General features: G+C 40.7%; 1 long non-coding RNA gene across 1 annotated transcript in view; it reads right to left on the reverse strand.

Moving 5' to 3' along the window:
- The window catches only part of LOC148112027 (uncharacterized), a 449,893-nt gene that overhangs the window by 116,619 nt on the left and 314,230 nt on the right, over positions 1–19,044 (reverse strand). The gene's annotated exons all lie outside the window — the stretch shown is intronic.

Here is a 19,044-nt window from a genome sequence, read left to right on the forward strand (position 1 = left end):
AGTGATTGTCTCAAAGTCTCCCATTTGGATTCTATTCTAAAGCTGCTTTGAAAACTTTAGTGAGGGGAGAAAAGTCCCTCGGCTGCCTCTGGTTCTCTGCACCCTCCCCGGGCGCTCCTGGCCCCCCCTTCTCCCCCCCCCAGCACCCAAGGCCCCTCCTGCCCCTGCGCCTCCCTTCTCCCCTCCCCCCTCCCCCCCAACAGACAGCTGTCACTCAAGCGTCCTGTCCCGCTCCCTCGCGCCCAGGTCGGGCAGGGCCACCCCCAGCAAGGGGTCTGCCTGAGGCCCTCCCCTCCCCTCCCCTCCCCACAGGAGCCTCTTCGGGGCTGGCCGGGAGCCTCGCCAGGGAGCCGGTCGGAGAGCAGCGGGCGAGCGAACGCCTGGACGGGCTTCTTCCCAACCGGGCTGAGGGGTGGCTGGCGGGGTTCCCGGCGCCTCTTCCCTCCCGGGCCACGTCGGGGCTCCGGCTCCAGAGGCTGCGGCGGCCCCACCGAGGAGAGCGGCCGGAGGACCCGGGGGAGGCGAGCGTGGCCCCAGGATCTGGGAGCGGGAGAGGACGGCGGTGGGGGGAGGGCAGGCGGGCGGCCTCTGAGGGACCCCCGGGGGCTGCAGGGGGGCCTCTCTCCCTCTCCCCACAGACGCTGCGAGGCGGGCGGGCGGGTGGAGGGGGCGGCGGCGGGGAAGCCGCGCTTGTGGGGAGCGGATCGGCCCCCACGGGGCTCCCTGGAAGGTTTCGCCCCCTCCGAGGTGGCGGCCGTCGGGCGGGGAGGGAGGAAGGGCGCCCGGCTCCCCGCAGAGGCCGGAGGGGCGAAGTCGGAGGCTCCTGGGAGGAGGAATCGCCCCTTTGAGCTGCACCCAGATGAGGGGCTCCCCTCGTCCCTCCCGCCCCCCCCCCCTCAGTCGCTTCCCCGCTCTTCCTCCGACCCGGCGCTCCTCCCGCCTGGCAGCGGCTGCCCAGAAGCCCCGGAGGTCCCTCCCTTCCTCCCCCAGGACTGAGAAGCCCCTTCCTGCCTCCGCCAAGGGCTGCGCTGAGCCCCTCCCGGACCCCCCCAAGGCCCGCAGCCTCTGTGCTGGGGAAGCTCAGCCGTCTCCGCCCCCCAACCTCCAGGCGGCAACACCTGGGCCAGGCGAGGGGAGAGGAGAGGGGGGCCCTCCAGCTGCGGAACCTCCCCCGGTGCTCAGAGACGGAGGCGCTGAGCGGAGGAGGAGGGGGGGGAGGAGGCCGTTCAAGGGAAGCCTGGGGGGGGAGAAAATGGGGGGGGGTCGGTTGATTGGCGGCTCAGCGTGGTGCGTCCTCCGCGGGTGGGAGGCTGGAGGGGCGACGGCAGGCGAAGGCTCCTCTCCAAAGGGCGGGGAGGGGGTCGGGGAGCGCGGCGCAAAGGCTTCGAAGGCAGCGGAGGGGCTGGGGGGCCTCAACCTACTCAACCTAGTAGATACACGGATGGATGGACAGCAAAGCGCCTCCTCACCCCCCCCTTGCCTTGCCCAAAGCCCGCCCCTTGCGTGTCCCCCTCCCTTTGCACCCGGGGAAAGTGGGGACAAGGACACCAGCCCCCCCCACGAAAGTCCTCTCCTTGTAGGGTGTGTGTGGTTCCTTCTCTGCCAATGTCTTTAAACCTTTCTGCCCCAAGCAGGCTGGGCAGGTCCTTCTCCAGGATTGTTCATGGCCCCTGAACGGCTTGAATTTCACAGGGGAAAATCCTCTTCCCAGGACTGGGATGCTCTTTCCTTGATCATGGGGCTGCCTTCTTTATAGCTGCCCGGGAGACTGTGGAGATCTAGGATCCACCATCTATCTCCACACTACACGGCTCTTCCCCAATCTGTACGGTGATGTGCATTTTTCTTTCCTCTATGGGCATCAGAATGCCCTGTTATCCTGTGCGCAAAGGCTCTCTTCGGGAGGAAATTTGTACAGGCCATTGAAACTATTTATTCTAAACAAACGGCAAAAGTAATGATAAATGGAGGATTGACGGATGCGATTGAAATAGAAAAAGGCACGAGAGACAAGGATGTCCTTTATCCCCACGGTTGTTTATATTGACATTAGAAGCTTTAAATAGGCGTGTCAGAGGAGAAAAAGAGAGAAAGGGCATGAAGATTCGAAAGGAAGAAGACAAGCTCCAAGCTTTTGCAGATGATTTGGTTTTTATTATTGAAGAACCATTAACGACAATAAGTAAATTAATAGAAATTATTGGAGATTTTGGAAAAGTAGCTGGTTTGAAAATTAACAAGGATAAAACGAAAGTAATGACTAAAAATATGTTGGAAAAAACAGAAAGAAGAGTTGATGGAGATTTCGAAAATGCAGATCACAAACAAAGTGAAATACTTGGGGATACATTTAACACCAAGATGTAGTGCTCTGAAAGAAAACAATTACAACAAGCTTAAACCACAGATAGGGCAAGATTTGTTGAAATGGGGCAACTTCCAATTGTCTTTGATTGGCAGGATTTCAACCATTAAGATGAATGTCTTGCCTAGAGTCTTGTACAATTCCAATTAAGTTGGATAAAGAATTTTTTATAGACTTAGATAAAATGATAACGAGATATATATGGCAAAGGAAAAAGGCGAGAATAAAGTTAAAGCTGTTACAAGATGCTAAATCAAGGGGGGGCTTCGGTCTGCCCAATTTTGAATGGTACTATCAAGCTGCAAGTTTAACGTGGATAAAAGAATGGATAACTCTGAGGAATACTAGACTATTAAATTTGGAGGGACACGATTTGTTGATGGGTTGGCATGCTTTCTTATTGTATAAAGGAACAAAAATACAAGGGTATTTTAGAAGACATCAAATACATGAAGCTTTTATGGTTGAATTGGGAGAAGGTTAAAAAACTTTATTATTTGAAAATACCTGTTTGGGTATCCACAGCAGAGGCTTTTTCTTAATATTTCGTAATATTTATTGCAAAAGTTTTACAATTACATTTTCACCCCTTTTTTTCACCCCCCCACCTCCCTCCCCAAACTTCCCGTCCTCCCTAGCCCACCCTAACCCTCCCCCCCAGACTTCCCTATTATATACTCATAACTAATAATACTGATATATATACCTGAACCCATCCCTCCCCCTATATAATTTTCCCTCTTTATCTCTTTACATTAAAATATTTCTAATACATTGTTTTCAAATAAAAGCTATTTGGTACTTTCTAGTTTGGTATTTGTTCTGAACATATTCTATCCACCTTTTCCATTCCCATTCATAAGTCTCTTGTGAACAATCTTTTAAATATGCTGAAATCTTCGCCATCTCTGCAAAACTGGCCATCTTCAAAGTCCATTCCTCGATAGTAGGCAAAGCTTCATTCTTCCAATATTTACCTATCAACAATCTTGCTGCTGTTATCATATACTGTCAGATGTAAATGCCTTATTCTCCAATGTGTAAATAATGTATATATGGAACATCAGAGGTTAACTTATTCTTTGGACTTTAATGTATTCATAACTTACCACTCCCATTCCTAGCTCCACCCCTTGTATATATAAGGAGCCACCCTCACCATTCTCGTAGCTTCTACCTTGAATATTCAGTGAATATAGAATGCCTATCATAATTAAAAAGAAATATATTTAAAGCTCTAACTCCAATTATCTTTATTGAGTCTGATCCTGAAAATATTGCAACAAGCTGGTAGCAGAGGATGGTTAATTGACTCAATAAGTAATTAAAAATGTCCAAGAAAGATAGGCCCAACACCAGGGCCTACAGCAAAGAAATAGAAACTGATCAAGAGATGGTCAACGAATCCACCAATGCGATTTCGAGAGAATCCGAAGAATACACCACTGAAGAAGAAGAACTAATGAGTGAAAATAATGACCAGAAAGAAATCGAAATAGAAAATAACGAACTCAGGTCAGAGATATTAAAGATACTAAAAAGCCAAAAGAATGATGAAAGTCTCATCGCGGACCTCCAGGAGATGCTGAAGAACAGCGGAGCAGCGAGAGAGAAAAACGTCATTAAAGAAAAACCCAAAGATCAAAAAACCGTAAGTGAGATGACTACTGAGAAAATAGTTGTTAAAAAGAAAAGATGTGATCCCGCGCGAAATTTTGAATGGCAGCCATCTTGGTTTCAACGAACTTCAAAAGAGAATGAAGCAGAGCCAATCAAAACGCTCAGTTCAAAATTTCTGGCGCGAAAAACACTATCAGACGAAGAAAGTGAGAAAGAAGTCTCAAACTCTTCAGATGATCCAAAATCAGAAAGTGAAGACGATTTAACAAAATCTCAAGTAAAATCAGCAATGAAAACGCTTTTTGCTGCTTTTGGGCCAAGACTGAAAATTACCAAGACATCTACGAAGAAGCAAGAAATCAAACCGGCGACTCAAGACCTGCACGCTCCCATCCTGACTTCGAAAGCGACGACGCCCGAGCCCAGAGAGCCATGCCGATTTCGCCCTACACCACAGACAAAATCGAATACCAACGCACACAAAAAGAAGAAAAGAACCGTCACCACCACCAGAACCCCAAAAACCGAGCCAGAGACCGACTCATCTGAGGAGGAGCGGATCGAGAGAGCTGAAAGGGAGAGAACCTTCCACGACGCCACCAAAGAAGAAATGAGCAACGCGCATGTGCGAAACTACGTAGACGACCCAGAAGGACTTGAACTGGCCAGAGAACCGCGCAGACTCATTGCAAGCATCCCAATGCCGTTCTGTAATTTCCTGCACTTGAGAGATCACGGACTGCCCCAGGTTGTAAGTAATGGACAGAATAATGTAGGTAACTTACCCAGTGACTTCCCAAAACTTAGAATTGATGGCATTAATTTACAAGAGTGGTACCAACAGCTTCAGGTTATTTTCATGAAAGAAAATTTACTATTCTTTATAACTAGCCCTCCAAGAAGACCTTGGACTTTAAAAATAGATTGTTTACATCATAGAGCATTTTTCATAATAATATCTAGCGTGTCTCCTGCAATGTATCATAGCATCAAACCAAACCTAACTGTATCAGAAATAATTCAATGCATGTTTAATCTATTTCACAGCGATAGCGTAGCTACAACCACAAGAATGTCTAAGGATTTCTTTTCCTCTAGAGTAAAACCAGGGGTTTCTATAAGTGAGCATTTGATAAATCTAAACAAAATAAGAGCTGAGCTACAATTGAGGGGGGAAGTGATTTCAGATCAAACAATGAAAAGTGTTATTATCAATTCACTTGATCCATCATGGGATAGCTTTATGTCACACTTAGATACCATTAATTTGGGATATTTATCCATAGAAAGTCTATCTAACAAATTGATAGCAGAAGACAATTCAAGAAAAAATCGATCCAGTAACCAAACAGACCACAAACCTTTTAGGAAAGTAGTCTTTCAAGATAAACATAATGAGGCCTTTAGATGCTACAATTGTGGATCCAGGGAACATAGTAGAAGAGACTGCCCCAAAGTCTCAAGAGAGAGACATAGACCAGAATATAGGAGCAAATATAATTACAGACAATCTTCCACAGATAGACACAAATATAGAAGCCCACCAAATTACAAAGAAGGTAGAGGGGGTAGAGAAAATTCAAAAGAGAGGAAATCTGGGTCACTGAATGGGCTAAATAAACAAGACAGCACCAGAACACAGCAGGATGAGAATAACAATTGGCTTATTGATTCTGGTGCAACAAATCACACCACCAACAACAAAAGTATATTATCTTCATTTATAGAAGATAAGTTTGTGATAAAGGTAGCTAATCAAGAAAAGGTTCAAGTACTAGGCAAAGGAAATGTGACCTTGCCTGGTCTAGGGAAAATAGAGGGGGTATTATTAATCCCAGAAATACCTCACAACATACTAAGTGCCATAAAATTAAGCAGAGAATCTGATATCAATATAGTTTTCTCAAAGGGGAAAGCAACTATAGAAAAGAACAAAACAAATGTAGGTACTGTAATGATAAAAGGAGGTCTACCCTATCTGATAACTATAGAAAGATGTTTACATAACATTGATTCAAATATGGAAGATTGTATTGAAGCAGATGATGAAAATGTCAGTAACAGTGACAATGATGAGTGTAGAATAACTCATGATCACAAAAATACACACAAAGAAAAGAAACCAAAAATAGGTAAACCAATTCATGATGAGTGTGCTCACATCTTACACAGGAAGTTAGGACATGCAAGCTTTCCTGTAGTACAAAAAATGACTGAACACGCAGAAGGTGTCAAAATAAAAAATTGTGAAAATTATTTGGAATGCTCAGTATGTAAGTCCACCAAACTAAAAACCAGTCCCAGACCAAAAAAATCTAACAGATCAACTAACAGTATTTTTGATTTGGTACACATGGACTTAGTTGGTCCATTAAGTCCCTCAATTACCTATAGAAAACGTTACTTCCTAACAATAGTGGATGACTACAGCCGATATGGTTTTGTTTACACATTAAAGCACAAGGATGAAACATTTCAGAAATTTAAGGAATTCTACAAACGTATAGAAACACAACATAATATCAGAATAAAGCAAATTATGACAGATAGGGGATGTGAGTTCATGTCTAAAGAATTCTCCCAATGGTTAAAGGATAGAGGAATGTTACATTTCACGTCCAATCCTTTTTCTGCATTTCAAAATGGAGTTGCAGAGAGGAAAAATTCCACACTACAAACCATGATTAGGTGCACATTAGAGGATGCTGGTTTAGGCAAACAATTTTGGTCAGAGGCATTACATTATTCGAATTACACTCAAAATAGAACCTGGTCCAGTATTGTGAATAAGACACCATATGAGGTGATGTACAATAGAAAACCCAAATTATCACACATGCACATATTTGGAGTCACTGCAGACGTACACATACCTAAACAATTGAGGAGAAAGGGAGAAAACGTATCCAGGAGATTAAGATTCATGGGATACGAAACTGGAACCAAAGGGTACAGATTTATTGATAGTAATAACAAATTTATAGTATCCAGAACAGCTGTGTTCCATGAACAGGCCAATTGGTCAAAATTGCACCTTAATGAAATATTTCCTAATAAATGTAAAGATACGATATCTTGCGAGGAAGGAACAACAGAAAATCAAAATATTAACAAAAGTAAGAACAAAACCAAAACTTGGACTAATAGTCAGCATAAAATAAAGACAGACACATTAACAAAAAAGGAAGCTAGATATTTGCATGATAACCATAGCAAGCCTGAAAGAACTATTAGAAACAATAGAAACCAAATACCAAATAAATACAAAGATTACATAATGCATATGAATGGAGAACAAATAACACCTAATACATATGAAGAAGTATTGAAACTTCCACATGAAGAAAGAGAAAAATGGGAACTAGCTATGGAAAAAGAGATGGAAAGTTTACAAGGATTAAATGTATTCACACCTGCGATCGCACCTAAGGATAAAACAATTATAGGTACCAGGTGGATTTATAAAATTAAGAACTTAGAAGGAGGCAATACCTTATACAAGGCTAGACTAGTTGCACAAGGCTATGCACAAAAATATCCAGAAGACTATACTGATACATATTCACCCACAGTGAGAACAGAGAGTGTCAAAACAGCCCTTGTAGTAGCATCTGCACTCAATCTGGACGTATTCCAATATGACATACAGACCGCATACTTACATGCAAAATTAGATAAGGAAATATATGTAAGAGCACCACACAGTCAATACACTAATAAGAACGAAATTTGGTTATTAAATAAGAGTCTGTACGGATTAAAGCAATCCGGCAAAAGATGGTACGATTGCTTGGTAAAAGTACTTAAGACCATGGATTTCAACGCCACCACTGCTGATAACTGTTTCTTTGTAAAAAAGAGTAATGATCATATTGAATTTGTATTAATTTACGTGGACGATATTTTATACATTGGAAAGCATAAAGAGAGCAGGGAAATCTTTGTAAATAAGTTAAATGAACACTTCTCACTGAAATCTCTGGGTAAAGTGAATAAATACCTTGGTGTGCAAATTAACAAAACTAAAAGGGGATTCAAACTTACACAGAAAGATAAAATCATCGAACTCCTAAACAAATGTAACTTAAATAATGCTAAAACCTGTGACACCCCTATGCAAACTGATTTCCTTAGAAACACTGATGAATCTTCCCCTGAGTTTAAAGACAACACATTTTACAGATCAGTTATAGGTTCACTCCTTTATATATCTAATTGGACTAGGCCAGATATTGCATTACCTCTCAATCTATTGTCAAGATATGTTAGTAAACCAACCTTGTATCATTGGGAAGCTGTCAAAAGAATTCTAAGATATCTGAAGGGTACATTAGATTTTTGTTTAATGTTGGAACCCAATAATGACAGAGAACCAAAAATTACTTGTTATGCTGATGCAGATTGGGCTGGTGATACATCATGCAGAAAGAGTACTTCTGGTTATGTTTTTCTATTGAATGATTGTCCAGTTTACTGGTATACTGGTAAACAAGAACTAGTAGCCACTTCTACTACAGAAGCGGAATATGTTTGTTTGTCCAAGGCTGCAAATAACCTTGTATGGTTCAATGATCTGATCACTGATGTTTGGAAGAAACCCACCTTACCATTTATTATGCATGAAGACAATAAAGCGGCCATTGAAATATCCAGATCCGATGCAATTGGACAAAGGTCCAGGCATATTGATATAAAGTTTAAGCATGTGAGACAACTGTCTCAAGACGGATTCATTAAAGCAATACATTGCGATACTTCTGAACAATTAGCTGACATATTAACAAAACCCTTACCTTCTAAACAACACAAATATTTAACTTCTAAATTATATGTATTATATTGTCCTGAATCAGAATGTAATTGGTGTTGTGTAACGAACCGGCATTTAGAGGGGGATTTGTCAGATGTAAATGCCTTATTCTCCAATGTGTAAATAATGTATATATGGAACATCAGAGGTTAACTTATTCTTTGGACTTTAATGTATTCATAACTTACCACTCCCATTCCTAGCTCCACCCCTTGTATATATAAGGAGCCACCCTCACCATTCTCGTAGCTTCTACCTTGAATATTCAGTGAATATAGAATGCCTATCATAATTAAAAAGAAATATATTTAAAGCTCTAACTCCAATTATCTTTATTGAGTCTGATCCTGAAAATATTGCAACATATACAATATTAATTTTATTTCACCCCGTGTAAAACCCTTAACTATACCCAATAAAAACAATTGTGGAGAAAATTGAATTTTTTTCTTCAAAACATTCTGCATGACCCACCATATTTTTATCCAAAAAGCCTTAACTTTCCTACAGGTCCACCAAACATGATAATACGTAGCATCCAAACATTCACATCTCCAACATTTTGGCTGAACATTAGGGTACATACATGACAACTTTTTAGGATCTAGATGCCATCTATAAAACATTTTATAAAAATTTTCCCTCAAATTCTGCGACTGTGTAAATTTAACATTCTGAACCCAAATTTTTTCCCATGTTTCCAACATCACTGGTTCTTCAAAATTTTGTGCCCACTTAATCATACAATCTTTAACTAATTCCGTTTCTGAATCCCTTTCTAGCAAAACATTGTAAAGCCTTTTAAGCCTTGAGGAGCACCCGGAGGCTCCAACTGGCGCAGAGTGCGGCCGCGCGGGTGGTAATGGGAGCGACATGGCGTTCCCATGTAACACCTCTCCTGCGCGAGCTGCACTGGCTCCCGGTGGTCTTCCGGGTGCGCTTCAAGGTTTTGGTTACCACCTTTAAAGCGCTCCATGGCTTAGGACCCGGGTACTTGCGGGACCGCCTACTACCACCAATAGCCTCCCACCGACCAGTACGCTCCCATAGAGAGGGGCTCCTCCGGGTGCCGTCAGCCAAACAATGCCGACTGGCGGCCCCCAGGGGGAGAGCCTTCTCTGTGGGGGCACCTACTATCTGGAACGAGCTCCCCCCAGAGATACGGAGGATCCCGGATCTGCGCACCTTCCGCCGCGCCTTAAAGACCTTACTATTTCACCAGGCCGGCCTGGCCTAATTTTCCCCCTCTTTTATAAAAGATTTTTAAAATTTTAAATATTTTAAATATTTTAAATATTTTTTAGTATTTATATATTCAATTTTAAATTGGTTTTAAAAGTTTGGGGTTTTAAATTTGTCGGGGCCAAAATTATTTAATTTGATTTTATTCTATTTTTTAAATTTTGTATTGTATGTGTTTTTATTGTTTGGCTGTGCACCGCCCTGAGTCCTTCGGGAGTAGGGCGGTATAGAAATCTAATAAATAATAATAATAATAATAATAATAATAATAATAATAATAATAATAATAATAATAATAATAGATAATAATAATATGCATTGGACCTTTCTCTCTTATATGTCTAACCAATTCTTCCTCATGCAACATAATACCAGTTTTTTGGTCCTCTTTCCATCTCAATTGTAATTGATTATATTGTAACCAGGTTAAATTAATCCCTTCGTCCAACAGTGTCTGCAATGTCTTCAACTGCCATCTGCCCGCATCTGTAAAAAGAACCTCTTTGTATAAAAACCCCCCGAGTGACATTATATTTGTATTCCACAAGGTATGACCAAGATCCAGCCATAGCGGTATTTTATAATCCCATTTGAGTCAGTGCTTCTTCCAAACTCTCATCAAAGAGTCTCTAAGTATATGACTTTTAAATACTTTATCAACTTTGTCATCATAAAATAGGTAAGCATGCCATCCAAATTCAAGATCAAAACTTTCTGCATTCAATATTCCAGCCTTTTTACTTCCAAACCAATCACTTGTTAAAGTTAAAGCTGCTGCATCATAATATAACTGTAGGTTTGGAAGTTTAAGGCCTCCTCTTTCTGGAACATCTTGCATAATTTTCAATTTCACTCTCGGCTTTTTCTCGTTCCAGACAAACTTATTAAGTCCAGTTTGCCAAACTTTCAGTTGTTTATCACTTTTAAGCACCGGAATCATTTGAAACAAAAACAGAAATCTTGGCAAAATGTTCATCTTAACTGCTGCTATTCTTCCAAGTAAAGACAGTTGCAGCTTTTTCCAAGTCTCCATGTCTTTCTGAACCTCTCGCCACAACACCTCATAGTTATTTTGAAACAATTTCATGTTTGATTCTGCAACCTGAACTCCAAGATATTTTACCTTAGGTACAATTTCAAAACCTGCCCTCCTTTCAAACTCATGTTTACGATCTTGTGTCATATTTTTGACTATCATTTTAGTCTTTTTTGAGTTCACTCTAAAACCTGAAACTCTACCATAGTCTTGTATAATGTCGTTCATCAAGATTATTGATTCCATTGGTTGTGATAGGGTAACCACCAGATCATCTGCAAATGCCTTTATTCTATAATCCTCTTGCCTTATCATTATGCCTTTCAAAATTTTTGAGTCCCGTATTATATTTAGCAAGACTTCCAATATTAAAATAAATAAAAGTGGGGACAACGGACATCCCTGTCTTGTTCCTTTTTCAATTTTAAACTCTGTCGTCAAACTTCCATTAATAATAATCTGTGCTTTTTGCTCTTGATAAATTGCTGAGATCGCCTGTATAAATTGGTCCCCAAAGCCCATCTTTTTTAAAGTCTTTAGTAGAAAATTCCAATCCACTCTATCAAAGGCCTTCTCCGCATCCAAAAAAACCAGCACTGCAGAAATCTGTTTATTCTTATCAAGATATTCCAATAAGTCTATTACTTGCCTTACATTGTCCTTCATATATCTGCCCTCAATAAATCCCGCTTGGTCCGCATGAATCACCTTTTGGATTACTGGCATCAACCTGTTGGCTAATACCTTCGCATAAATTTTATAGTCTGTGTTCAAAAGAGATATTGGTCTGTAGTTCTCTGGTTTTTTAGGACCAACTTGTTCTTTTGGTATCAAAGATATATAAGCAGTTGTCCAGGATGGGGGTATTTTACCCCCTTGTTGAATATTGCAAAATAAATCTCTAAGTTGTCCCACCATTTCGGCTTGTAAAGTTTTGTAATACACTGCAGTCAAACCATCCGTGCCAGGAGCTTTGGCTGTTTTTAGCTGTTTAATTGCTGCTGTTATCTCCTCCTCTGTTATAGGATAATTCATTCTTTCCTTTTGTTGATCAGTAATTTTTGTAACTCTCTTATCCTTTAAATATTTTTCTATAAGTCCATTCTGCACCTCTTCTTTGGCATATAGTTTAGTATAATAATCCACAAAAGCTTCTTTAATTAGTTTTTGTTGAAAGATTTCTTTCCCTCCAATATCAATACTATCAATAGTCCGTATACTTTGTTTTTTCCTCAATGTGTAAGCCAACCATCTGCCCGGTTTGTTAGCGTTGCAAAATGTATTATGCTTCGCATATTGTAAACTTGTTGCAACTTGTTCCGCCATAAGCATTTGAAATTGGTCTTTCAAAAGTTTTATAGCACTTCGTATTCTTTCATCTGTTGGATTTTTAATAAGTAACTGTTCTTTATTCTTTATTTCCATTTCCAACTCAGATCTTTTCTTTTGTCGGAGCAGTCTATGTTTAGAGTTCATGTAGATGAGTACCCCTCTCATATAAGCTTTACTTGCATCCCAAACAATTTCAATTGGGGTACCTTTATTCAAATTTATTTCAAAAAATTCTTTCAAGTGCTTTTTAAGTTCTATTGTATTTTTTTCATATCTAAACAAGTTCTCATTTAATCTCCAAGAACGTCTCTCAACCTTATCCATCTCAATTTCTATCCATACAGGGCTATGGTCAGTCAGAGTTCTTGGAAAAATCTTTGTTCTTTTTGTCTTAACAAGTAGATCATTTGACAACAGGATAAAATCAATCCTAGAAAAAGATCTATGTCTATCCGAAAAAAAAGTATAGTCCAATTCATTTGGATTATGTATTCTCCAAACATCTTTTAATTCCATATCTTCTTTCATATCAAAAAAAAGTCTGTGGTAATCTAATTCTAGACTTTGCCAAGCTCTTTTTATCTAGTTTAGAATCAATTACTCCATTCCAGTCTCCCATAATTAAAATAGATCTATAGTCCCATTGCAATATTTTAGTATGTAACATCTTGTAAAAATAATCCTGTTGTTGGTTGGGAGCATAAATTCCAATCAAAAGAATTTGACCATTTGCTGTGAGCAATTCAATTGCTACAAACCTACCATCTTGATCTGCTTCTATAACTTTCGCTGTTAATTTTTTATTTACATAAATAACCACACCATTCTTTTTCTGCAAAGTTGAAGATATATAATGTGCTCCTAGTTTTGAATTTATCAAATATTTTTGATCTTGAGTTGTGATATGCATTTCTTGTAAACATATTATATCATTATTAAATTGTTTCAAATATGTAAATAATTTCTTCCTTTTCTGTGCTGAATTCAACCCATTGACATTCCAAGATAGACACTTAAAGGTCATCAGCCTCTTTCTGGAGCACAGAGCAAAATATTTGAAGTTCATCCGAGAGCTTCGATCTCGCTCCTCCCATAGCTCCACTCTCTTGTACGATACTCTTAACTGCCTTCTTGTCTTGTCTTTCCTGTTGTTGTTGTTGCTTTTGTTTAAGTAGCTTGGATTGGGCTCTAGTTATACGTTGATCTTTAACTTCTGTCAACTGAATCAAATCCAAAATTGGAGAAGAATCCAACAAGGGCTCACTCAGAAAACCTCCTTCTGCACCTTGCACTACTTCTAATTTCTGCTTGGACTGTTCTTGCAATTGCCTCTCTTCACTCTCTTTAATCTCCAAAACTGTGGATGTACGTGGAGATGGTGTTCTTTCCTTAAGAATAGTAGTGTAAAAGTGTTGTGCCTTCTCCACGGTATTCAACCGATACCCTTCTCCCTTGTATCTAAAAATTAACCCAGCTGGTGCGTCCCACCGGAAGGGTATCTGTAAATTTCTCAGTTCCTTAACAAGAAAACCAAATTCTTTTCTGGCTTTCAGCATTTTAGGAGGTAATTCTTTAAAGATTTGAAGTCGTGAACCCCCCACTTGTACAGAAGTATAAAAAGATTTTTGCAGGATATCATTTCTAATTCCTCTTTCTGTAAAGTATATGACCACATCTCTAGGCAGTTGTCTTTGTCTGGCCACCCAAGAGTTCACTCTATAGATTTTATCTATTTTGTGAAATACCACATCAGGATTAACTTGTAGGATCTTGGCCAAGGCTTCAGAACAAACTTGTCTCAAATCCTGTCTCTCCTCCTCTCGAATTCCCCGAAGCCGTATGGCGAATTCCATCGCCCGGAATTGTATCATAACAATCTCATCATCAATTCTCTGCATTTTATTATCAACTTCATCAATTTTATAATCATTGTCTTTCATCTTGACATTAACTTCTGATTTGAATTCTTCAACTTTATAATCAACTTTCCCAATAAATTCTGCCAGGCCAGACGCCACTTCTGATATTTTTTTGGTCACCTTATTTTGATTCTGTTTCACCATGTCTTTGACTTCATTAATTTCCTGCATAAGTTCCTGATGTGATTTTTGAAATTTATCATCTATCTCCTGTTGACATTTTTGAAATTTGTCATCCAGAGTTTTAGAAATAAATTCTTTTAAATCTCCCACATCAAATTCTTTTTTCTGAGTTTGTAGCTGTTGAGCAGGGGGAAGTTGCGTTTGCTGTTTGTGTGTGGGGGATCCCCCCCCAATGCCTTCCCTTCCTGCTTCTTTGAAGCCATCCTGGCTCGTGATCTAGTTTTTCTAAAGAGGGAAGTTCCTTTTCCTTTCCCTCCTGCACAAAGACTTCTAAAAAAGTCCCCCAGATTTGATCAAACAAGGGTTAAAATAAAGCAGAGTCCAATATTGAAAAGGGAAAAAAATTTCCCAGTTATTTCTCTTATAACAAGCAAGGCAGCTTAGTAGCAACTTGGAAACTTTGTAGCAAAACAAAATAACTTCACCAATCCACACTCGCTGGCTCGTTAACTCTGAAGCTAGGTGCCATGTTTTTTCAAAGCACTTTCACTCATTCGCATTGTCTCAGATTGAAAAGTCAACAAAGTGCTAATACTTGCGTTTCCAAATTTCAGGATTCAGGTAGTTTCGCTGTTTATTAATATTTCGTAATATTTAGAAAGGAAGAAACTATCAGGTATAGTGAACTATTGGATGAAAAGGGTGAACTCAAATTAAAACAGAAACTAGAGGAACAGGGATTTAAGATAGATTGGTTTTCATATATGCAGATATTTTCTAGGTATCGAGAAGATTGTAAAGGGTTTTACAATGCTTTGACTAATTTAGATAAGATTTTAATGGGAGCTTATGATTATATTATTAAAAAGTTGTATGGGTTTTTGCTAGAGTTAAAACTGGAAGAAGAACAAGTTAAAGAATCGATGGTAGCATGGGGGAAAAATTTTGGTTATGGGATTGATTTAGAAAAATGGCAAAAATTGTGGTCTCATAATTATAAAATGACAATGTCTACAGCATATAAGGAAAATTTGTATAAGATGTTTTACAGGTGGCACTTATCCCCATCGAGAATCGCCAGAATGTTCCAGAACAAATCGGAGAAGTGTTGGAAATGTCATCAGACCCCAGGATCCTATTACCACATGTGGTGGACATGCCTAGAAGCAAGGAGATATTGGACTAAGATACACATGTGGTTGGAAAAAATGACCAAGAGACACATAGACTTTAAACCAGAGATATTTTTATTAGGGATCTTACCAGAAATATATAACAAAGAACTGCAGTATTTAACTGTGAATCTTCTAACAGCAGCTAGAATTGTATTTGCTAACAATTGGAAAGAAGAAATGATACCTTCGGATGAAGAAATTATTAGGAAAATGTTGGACTGTGCCGCAATGAGTAAACTGACATTTGAAATAAGAGAGCAGGAAGAAAAACAATGTTATTTGATATGGGATTTATTTTACCACTGGGTAGATAACAAAAAATGGTGATATGGAAGCAAATGTTGAAATACTTAAATGATGATACAACTGATATATTTTATGTAAGATTAAATTTTGGATATGCAGCACTATTGTGAAGAGAGGAGAGGGCACTAGGGATGCAAACCGACCGATGTACTGTCTGTACTTCATTGAATGAACGATGTTTGTATGTTTTCTTTTTCTTTTTTTGTTTTAAAATAAAAAATGATTTGGGGGGGGGGAAAGGCTCTCTCTCTTGCGGTTCTGTCTCCTTCCCGCCTGTAGTTTGAGTTTGGTGCCCTCTGGAATCCCCTTTGTTGGGAGGCTGCCTGTGGTTGGGATATGCAGGCAGGCTCGCTCTGCACACTTCTGCAATGTGCCCCCTCTTTTCACACCATTGGCATCTGGTATCCTTAAACCTACAAGCCGACCTGGGGTGATTCCCTTTGCATCCTGCACACCACGGGGTTCCCTGTTGTGCCTCATTTTGCCTCAGCTTTCTCTCTGCTTTGAGTCTATAGATCTCTTTTCTTCTCCTTCTCCTTCTCCTTCTTCCTCTTCTTCTTCTTCCCGCTTCTCTCCTCTTCACCCCCGTCTATGTATCTATAGTCAGCCCCCCTGGAGGAATGGAGACTTCCTGACTTGGGGTTATCGGTCAACGGCTTATCAGAAAGTTCAGCTGCCCTCACCTCTTCCAGTACCTCTTTTAAAGAGAGCTCTTTCTTAGACACTAATTTCCTCTGCAATCTCAGGTCTCTCATGCCCACAAGGACTCTGTCCAGTAGCATTTGATCTACCTTTTCGAATTTGCAACCGGCTGCTATATCCCTCAACTTGGTAACTTAGTCATTAATGGTCTCACCTGGTTGTTTCTCTCTATGGTAAAACTCGAGTCGGTGGGCGAATGGCGATGCTGCGGGGGCATAATGTTCCTCCAGCATTTCTTGTCATTCCTTCCATTCCATGGTTTGATGTTCTTTGGGGCAGCCAGGCTTTCAGCCGTCTTGTACAGGCGGTTGCCACAATAGCTGGGGAACAGGGCTCTCTTTCCTTCGTCCCCAGTTCCTCGCAGGCCATTAGCTTCCAGTAAAATCCTGCATTGTCCCATATATGCGAGCCAGTCATGTTGGTTCGGGTTGAAAGGTTCGGGGGGAGCGTAGGGAGTCATTCTGCCGGCCGGTGTTGGAAGAGAAGGCAATCCGGTTGGAGGGGGGGAATCGCCATTTTGAAACATATCGAAATGATTTTCTTTTCTTGCATACTATCTAAATAGAGAGAATTAATATCTCCTTTCAAATAAAAGAAAATCTAATAATTCTTCCAATATCACAATGGTGTTATATCTCATGTTTTCACATTTGTTCTGCCTGTGAGCTGCTCCTTTGTGTTGAGGTCTGGCCTCAGAAGGATAATGTAGCACTTGGGGATGAAGATGCAGCCCAGCAGACCAGCACTGGAGGCCAGGATGGAGAAGACCTGCACAGCCACCATGGATTTCCCTTTGGTGCTCAGGTAGGTGGGCACAAAAGTCACCCAGACACTGCAGAAGACCAGCATGCTGAAGGTGATCAGCTTGGCTTCGTTGAAGGCCCCAGGCAGGTTCCTGGCCAGAAAAGCCACCGTGAAGCAGATGGCAGCCAGGAAGCCCATGTAGCTGAGGGTGACGTAGAACATGACAACGGCCCCTTCGTTGCATTGCAGGATGATCTCTCCAGGCTGGGAGTGGAGGTCAGAGTCAGGAAAGGGGGCAGAAATTCCCAGCCAGATGGAGCAGATGAGAATTTGGACAGCAGAACAAGAAAGGATGATGGAGTTGGCCAAGCTCTTCCCCAACCATCTCTTCACTCGGTTTCCTGGTTTTGTGGCCAGGAAGGCCAGCACCACCATGATGGTTTTGGCCAAGAGAGAAGAAACGGCAACTGAGAAGATGATGCTGAACACTGTCTGTCGGAGAAGGCAGGTGGCTTTCCTTGGTTGACCAATGAAGAGAGAAGAAGACAAGAAGCAAAGCAGGAGGGAGACCAGGAGGATGTAGGAGAGGTCCCGGTTGTTGGCTTTGACAAGGGGAGTTTCTCCGTATTTAATGAAAATGATTAAAACAAGGCCTGAGTTTAGGAACAAGAGAAGGGCAAAAGAAACCAGGATAATGCCCAGTTGTTCCTCATAAGACAGGAAGGTTATGACTTTGGGGATACATTGGACTCTGTCCACATTTGGATATTTATCATCTGGACACTTGGTGCATTTTTCCATATCTGAGAAAGCAAAAAAGCAATCTATCTTTAATATTCTGTCCTTTTCTCTTGCAAGAAAAAGCTTCTTTGGATAACAGCTGATACCACAGGCATTTTCCAAGAAGTATTTCTTAACTATTTCATAAAAATAGCATAAGAAAGATATATTTTTTTATTAAAAAATGTAGCTGGGTATTTGAAGTTGAGGGAAGTCCTAGGATGTTAATTCTTTCCTCTGTAACGTGTAGAATCTTCATAGGAACCTACATTATTAGAGGTTAATAATGAATCATATAATCGTTTTAGGCAAACATCCTGAGTCCTGCCACATGGCAGTTAATAACCTGGACTTGGAGGATACCTACAGTATCTTGTAACATCTGGAAGCAACCTGGAATTAAGGAGAAACTTCCTATCAGTGAGAGCAATTAACCAGTGGAACAGCTGGCCTCCAGAAGTTGTGGGTGCTGCAACATTGGAGGTTTTTAAGAAGAGACTGAAGAGTCACTTGTCTTAAATGGTATAGGGTCTTCTGCTTGAACAGGGAGCTGGACTAGAAGACCTCCAAAGTTCCTTCTACTCTATTCTGATTGATTGATTGATTGATTGATTGATCTATATGGCAGACTATTTGTGTAATGAGTTCTCCCCATAACTATCTGCAGCACCAGATTATGGACCAGTGACACCTTCTCAGTGATCCTCAAGGGAGACCAATAAAAAATGAATTGCAAGGTCTTTCAGAAGGTGGACCTGAAACAATTCATCAAGTTTCAAAGAACTCAGATGTTCCTAGAAAGGTGAATTTAGCAGCACATATCCAAACTAAAAAGCAGAAGAGATATTTCCTCTGCTGTTAGTAAAGCTTGCCCAATCTGCCACCCCTTC

This window comes from Pantherophis guttatus, chromosome 15 (genome assembly GCF_059756535.1).
Source record: "Pantherophis guttatus breed Tessera chromosome 15, ASM5975653v1, whole genome shotgun sequence".
Taxonomy (NCBI): domain Eukaryota; kingdom Metazoa; phylum Chordata; class Lepidosauria; order Squamata; family Colubridae; genus Pantherophis; species Pantherophis guttatus.